This window comes from Chlamydotis macqueenii, chromosome Z (assembly GCF_036417535.1).
Source record: "Chlamydotis macqueenii isolate bChlMac1 chromosome Z, bChlMac1.mat, whole genome shotgun sequence".
Taxonomy (NCBI): domain Eukaryota; kingdom Metazoa; phylum Chordata; class Aves; order Otidiformes; family Otididae; genus Chlamydotis; species Chlamydotis macqueenii.
The window spans coordinates 48,242,029-48,249,238 of NC_141593.1; positions in this window are offsets into that span (position 1 = coordinate 48,242,029).

The window sequence follows — 7,210 nt, forward strand, 5'->3', positions numbered from 1 at the left end:
GCTTTACCAAAAGATCTGTTATCTTTAAATTACAAAACCTTTTTGATCCTGTTACTGCATTGAAAGCGTAGTAGCTAATGTTTTAGCAAACAACCGTGGGCATTAGCTATAGCGTAATCAATACCCGACTGTTTTATGTGTTTTCCTCTGTCTTTCATTCAAGCTTGGTTTAGCAGAAATAACATTTCTGGTTCACTTTTATGCCTGATTACAGGGCATCTGAAATCCTGGTTAGGAATTTATTACTAAATTAGTAAAAAACATTTGGACTGAATTTTAAAATATAAAGATATGTTTGAATTTTGTTTCTCCTTTATCTGTACTTTTTATTTTACCCAAATTTGAGCGGGAGAAATGTTTTGCAAGAGAAGCAGCCATCATAGAGATAGTTAAAATTAAATAGTACTTCAGTAAGATTGACTAAGGCTGAGGCTATGTATATGCCAATATTCCATGGCATACTAATTTCTTCGAAGAAACAATATCATTTATGTATGCTTATCTTTTTTTTTTTAATTTATGCTCATGTATGATAGAAGAGATTTGAGTTTTCTAGCTGTGCTTAGAACTTGAAACTACTTGTGCTTAAGTGTGTTATAGTCAATACTTAAGTATGTCTTTTTTCTTTCTTCTTGAACTTAATATCATTTGGGCTGTCATCAGTACAGAAGTAAAGGAAAGTAGATGATATATTTAATCTAAATATTTTAGGCATTTTCATTCTTTAGTATCCTTAGTATGTGGACAAGTACATGCAAATATACTTTATTCTAGTTTATATGTGAAAATAGAAAGCTTCAAAGACAAAATGACCATGAAAGTTTTTAGAGTGATCTGGCATGCCTTACACAAGGATGAAAAATATACTTAGCATGTACATACATAAATGGTGCAGTTTTAATTTATTTTTTATAGGATATGACACATACATATTTTATATAGTATATTATACTCCATATATATTAAAAAGCTTTTTTCCACGTAAAATATTTGTTACTTAATATAGATAGTATAAAGTAACATACTGTATAAGGTCCACGAACCAATCAGTGTTAGTTTTGCAAACACCACAAGAGGGTATTATCTGCTGTTTCCCCCACTTTGCCTCAACCCGCCAGGATGCCCAAGAGCTCTCAGTATTGCCAAAGTTTCTAGGAACCTGAACAGTTTCCACTCATTGTTTAAGGAGAATAATGAAATCCAGTTTTCTGCAAGTCATGACAATGTATTTTTTTTCAGTTTCAATCCCTTTTTAAAAAAGAATGTTTGATAAAGGATATTTATGCATATTATAATAACATTTTTGCTTCGATAAATAGTTACTGTTTTTTTCCAATCAAAACCAAAACTTATGGAAATCAGGACAGTGTTTATTCTTGCTGATGGGATTATTGAATGTCCTTTGGCTAGCTGGATCTTTTTCACATTAAAAAAATTCTTTCAAAAAAAATCTTACCAAACTCCCATCTGCAAAGCCTTACAAATCCAGATTTAGAGATATCAAACCAGAGAAAACATTAATGAATAGCTGAGCTTCATTTATTTGGACTTGCAGAAAACTCCACTGTTTAAAGAGGAATAATATTTTCTGAGGTTTCTAGTGATGTTTCTCCAGATGAAAATGTTATCTTAAAAATATTTACCTGATGTTTTTATGATTTATCTGATGAACTTTTAAGAACCATTGCAAATTACAAAGACTACTTTCATCAGGTGTTTGTTACAAAATATAAGCATTAGAGTAGAAATGGGGAAAAACCCAAAGCAAAACAAACCTTTATATATGAGAGCTGATGAAGGAGGGTTTCCTGAGGTGTCGCACATTGCAGTCCACACAAAGTCTGGAGTCCTTCCAGTGCCTATATAATCTCTGCTTCCAGCCATTCTGAAGTCGTTACTCTCACCAGAGAATCATAGAAGCATTTAGGTTGGAAGAGACATCTAGAGATCATTTGGATCCTCCTTCTTTCCCTTCTTGAAGGGAGTGGCAGTCACTTTTTTCCATTCCTCAGGAACCGCTCCCTTTCACAATGACCTTACCAAGACAATCAAGTGTGGCCTTGCGTTGGTATCAGTTGTTTCCTCAGCACTTTTGACTGCATCCTGTCATGCCTCAGGGACTTGAATATCTAGTTTGACAGCTCCCTAACCTGGTTCTCCTCCATAAGTCTTCCTTGTTTCAGACTTTTTTCTTGTCTCAAGGGCCTGAGGTTCCTTAATGCTAGTGTTACAAGTAATGACTAAGGCATATAAGGCATTGAATACCTTAGATTTTTTTCCATGTACTTTGTCACCACGGTGCCTGCTCTTGTTTACGGGAGGAGCCATATTTTCCGTAGTCTTTCTTTTCCTGCTGATGTACATACAGAAGACCTTCCTGTTATCATTCACATCCCTCACCAGATTCAGTTCTAGATGTGTTTTGTTTTTTCTAACCTCACATCAGACATCACCTCTCTATACCTCTTCTATGCGTCCTTCATGTCTGAATTCAGTCATGGGCTATTATCCATGAAGGCCTCCTGATGCCTTTGCTTGGTTTCTGGCTTTTCGAGGATAAAGTTCGCCATGAGGACCAGGGCCTGTGAATGAGAGGATTCCTCCAGTTGTTTACAGAAAGCTTTATCTACTTCTTCTTGATTAGGAGGTCCACAGCAGACATGCACTACAAGTTCACTCATGTTATTCTGCCCCCTAATCTAGACCGATAAGCCCTTAACTAGATCCTGATGCATGTTTGTTAATTGTCTACCCACTGTTGGTTTTGTGAGGATATTATTTTTATTTTGGTGCGGGGAATTCTTTTTTCTTTGGTTGATGTGTTTGTATATTACTTGTAATACTTAAATACTTGCCAAAATGCCTATAACCATCCATCACACCACTGCAGTCCTGTGAGTTATTGCACTATATATCCATTATCTCAATGAAGTCTTAGCTCTGTAACTGCACACAAACTTCTAATTTCTCCCATTTGCTCCCCATGCTGCATGTATTAGAGTAGAGACATTTCAGAAAGAGACTTAAGCACGCAGATTCCTCAGAACAGGAATAAGAGCTTTCCCCACAAGTCTCTTCTGCGGACTATTCCTTCTTTACCTGCCTATGCTTGTAGTGATTACATTTCCCCTCTGTTCTGTTGATTGTTATCTTCCTTCTGTTTCTAGTTACTAGACTCTTGCTTTCCTACCTCACCCGCAACTCTTTCTCTTGTTGTTTGGGGAATCTCTCTCTCTGACATCATCATTTCTAGGTTAAATCTCTCCTTATCAGTTTGGCAAAGATCCTTTTGCCCCACCTTGTCAGCTGGATCCTACCTCTTCCTAGCAGCTGTTGACCTTCAAAGGGTGTTCCGAGGTTGTAAACACTAAAATCCTGTTGCCACCACTGCAACAAGTTTTTGTTGATCCACAGGATCCATCTAGTCCTGATTAGGGCCCTTGTCCCTCACCAGCAGGATTGAGGACAACACCACTTGGTCTCCCAGGACCTTGATTTCTGTTCCCAGAGACCTGTATTCATACCCAGCAGTGCCTATGTACAAGAGCAGCCACAGGTAATAATAACAGAGCTGGCAATAACAAGAGATGGATAGCAGCCTTTGCACATCCTTCCTAATTTCAACCTCCAGAAAAAAGCAAATGTCTCTTGATGGCAAATCAGGTTGGGAGCCTTCCACACCTGCAAGAGAGTCTCCTACCACTATTACCACTTCCTCAGCTGCAAGAAAAGATTCATTTTGCAGCACTCTGCTCCTCATTAGCAACAAGGACAGCAAATGTATTCCATGTCTGCAAGACTTTATATGGAGGAGGACCTTCCTCTTAAAGTCAGCAATCACCAGCTTCTGACCTTCATCATAACAAGCTTTTTCACTTTTACTTCATAGGCACAGGCTCTTTCTACCCATCTGCTACAGCTGAAGGTCCATGGTCTTGAAGCTCTGCCTTAAGCACGATCTGGCTCATCTCTTTCTCATCCTTTCTGATGCTATGCAGTATGGCGACCTTCTCCTGTAGCTGTTTCACAGAGTTAGAGTTGAGCGCTCAAACGTTTTTATGTAGCTGAACGGAGTCACATTGCTGCAAAGAAAAGAACAGAGCAGATGCAAACATATGCATTCTCTTTTCTGAAGATAAGATTGGTGGGAAGTGTTTAATTTCTAATGATAAAATGCAGAACTTAACATCTTCATGGTGACATTTGGAAGGTTTGTTAACCAAGTTGCTGAACTGCAGTCAGAACTATTCTGATATAAACAAAAACTATTTATTCTCTTGTTGCAGTTACTACGTTTACGTCCTGGATTTTTCAAAGCTCGTGATATATTTGTCTATAAAGCTAAATCCATTTGTTTGTGGGTAGTGTTATGTGAAAGATATGGAGCAGGGCTCAGTTGAGCACTTTTTTGGAAAAAAAGATTGCAAAACATATCTGTGCTTTACATGTCGCGATTGATCTAGCAAGGCCAGATAAAGCCCACATTACTGGAATAGTAACAGCTTGCCTGAAAATCTGAAAGAAATAAATCCAATGAAAGAGAATGAAGAATACTTGGAAGATATTCAGGTGCACATCTAACACTAATGACATAATGGGAGTAGGGATTTTCCAGTGAGGGTACAGATGTGCAATTCTCAAACCCAGATGGGATTCGTTTGACCACTGGCTGAAGCTTGAGTCCATTAAAGAGACATAATTTAATTTTTCTCCAAGTGCTTGAAATACCTGTCATTATTATTTAGACTTTTTTTTTGGGTAGCTTAGATTACAAATGAGACCATGGTATTGTAATAAAAGAATTTGAGCTCGACCTGGCTACATCCTTCAGGATGAAAGAATTAGTGAGCTCTTTCTTTTGTACTGTAAATCACTTGCAAAGAAGTGTAATTCATTTGCAAGTCTCCTTTCCAGTGTGTGGCACTTTTTTTCCTGAGTCTTAATTGACTCTATAGGTCCCGTGTTAACTACTTCCCATTCCCCATGCAATATCTTGGAAATATGACTGCATTTCTGATGTGCATCACTCCAGTTAAAATGCTTGTAGTTTGGCTATATTCAGAGCTATTTTCAGTAATAAAGTAAACGGTATCTCACTAATGATGGGCAATAAGAAATTTAACAAGTTTCAGAGAGGAAAATACTTTTCTGTACTGCTACAACAACACCAGATTTACACAGCAGGGAATGGAGAAAAGTCTTTCCTTTAGAACTCATCCTCTGTCTTCTCCTCCATATGACCACTGTTACTTTAAGTGAATTGTGCTCTACAGTACTTTATTTTTACCCTAGTGGTGCAGCTGGAGATATTCTGTAATGTCATTATCTTGTTAGTGCATGAGCAAAGGGTTTTTCCCAAGCTCACGCCAGTTACAACTAAGCAGGGCATGAAGCCCGTGTCTGCAGATATATGAAAAAGACATGGTCTCTTCAGTAGCCTCTTTCTACCAACCTTGGTACAACAGCAACTCTATTTATGAAACTAAAACATGGAAAAGAGACCAAGTAGATAAGTTTTTCCTGAAGTCCATGAGTGAATTTTCACTATACTGTAAATGGGGATAGTTTCCTATTCACACAGATAGCATACTGAATCTAATATCACTTTAGTAGTTTGCTCCAACATCCGGTGGAGTCAACGGAAAAGCATTCAGTAAGACTGAGTCCTTTTGTTAATCAATGTATGAATTCTGATCTAAGAGTTTTGGGTCCTCTTCCTCTCTTGTACATGGAAGGTGTTTGAGACGGAATTTCCCTGGCTACTGAAGAACACTTGAAATATCTCAGCCTTCTAGATGCAAATCACAGTCTCATGGTGCCAAGAATGATGTCTAAACATCACAACAGTGATAAGTATAAGAATTATTTGCATCTCTATGAATTTCAGATAAAACTGTATGTGAAGACGGAGACAGTAAAGAGTTTGACACTTCACAATCAGACAAGATGAAGACGAATGTAAAACTCGTAAGATAAAAGCAAGTGTGCTCATGTTCAGATGTACATTGAACACTCTGCAAGAAAGGGACTCTGTTTTAGTAGCACAAATCATTTATAACACCTTCATAGCCACAGGAGTTAATGCAGCAGGAGAGAAAAGCCTCTTCTTACATTGTTCGTTGACAGGTGTAATTAGACATTTCAACTACTCTGAGTTAGAAGTACATTTTTTGGACAATGTCATTCTCTTTTTTGATCTGGGTTCACCTGAAGGTTGGTTGATTCTTTAACCTCCATGAAGGTTTTCTGAGCTTGTCACTTCCTTTTCTGGAAGTAAAATATAGTGGAATATATAAAAAAATATATCTAGAATTACTTACAAACAAAAATAAAAATATCAATACAAATATTACTATGTATGTATTGAGAATATTCATATAGCGCTGTAGAGGAGTTTTCATGTAATTTAATTTTTAAAAGCTTTCTACCCCACGTACTTATCCATTTTGTTTACTTCTAGAATTGGAAAATTTCCAACCTTGTCTTGTCCCTCTTGTCTTGTCCCCGTCACTCTCAGAATATAAACAATATCATTATCCCAGACAAATGTGAATTCCTCACATAATAAGAACTGACTAATTGCAGCCCCTCTGATGTGCGGCCTATATCTGGTCACATCTGTTTTCATCATCAGCTAGAGGAAGACAGGAAGGCAAGCAAGTTCTGGAGTAGCATTACTGTGTCTGCATGTGAGCATGTCTGTCTCCTGCAACCTCATCTAGCACTACCCAGGAACTTTCTTAATAAGGTCTCTGAGCTGGTAGCTAAACATTTAATTGAGCTGCTCTGTGTCTTGCTGTCTCAGTATTGTCCAGGTGCAGAAACATGATATCAGAAGGAAATTTCAGCCCTTGCCACAGAGTTAGTCTGTGGTACCCGACTCTGAAAAGCAACTAGGATTTCCCCTTCTTCTTTTTGGACAACTATGGGTTTTTCACATCTTTTCCATGGTGAATATAAAGAGTTTACTGACTAGCAAAAGAGCTTCTTTGAGTCCAGCCAGTCTTTAGAGTGAAGTGGGGTTTCCCTCACACGCTAAGGATCTTTCTTAGACCGAGTGAAAGGGAAGAAGCTAGTACACTTTTCAAAGCTGTATTCCTTGGAGAGTCTGGACTCTTACACAATCCATAGATGGAGTTAACGGAGATGGGGAAAACAATGTGTTTTAACACACCTAATCTCTTTCCTCTACCTGTTGTTTGGAATTTCT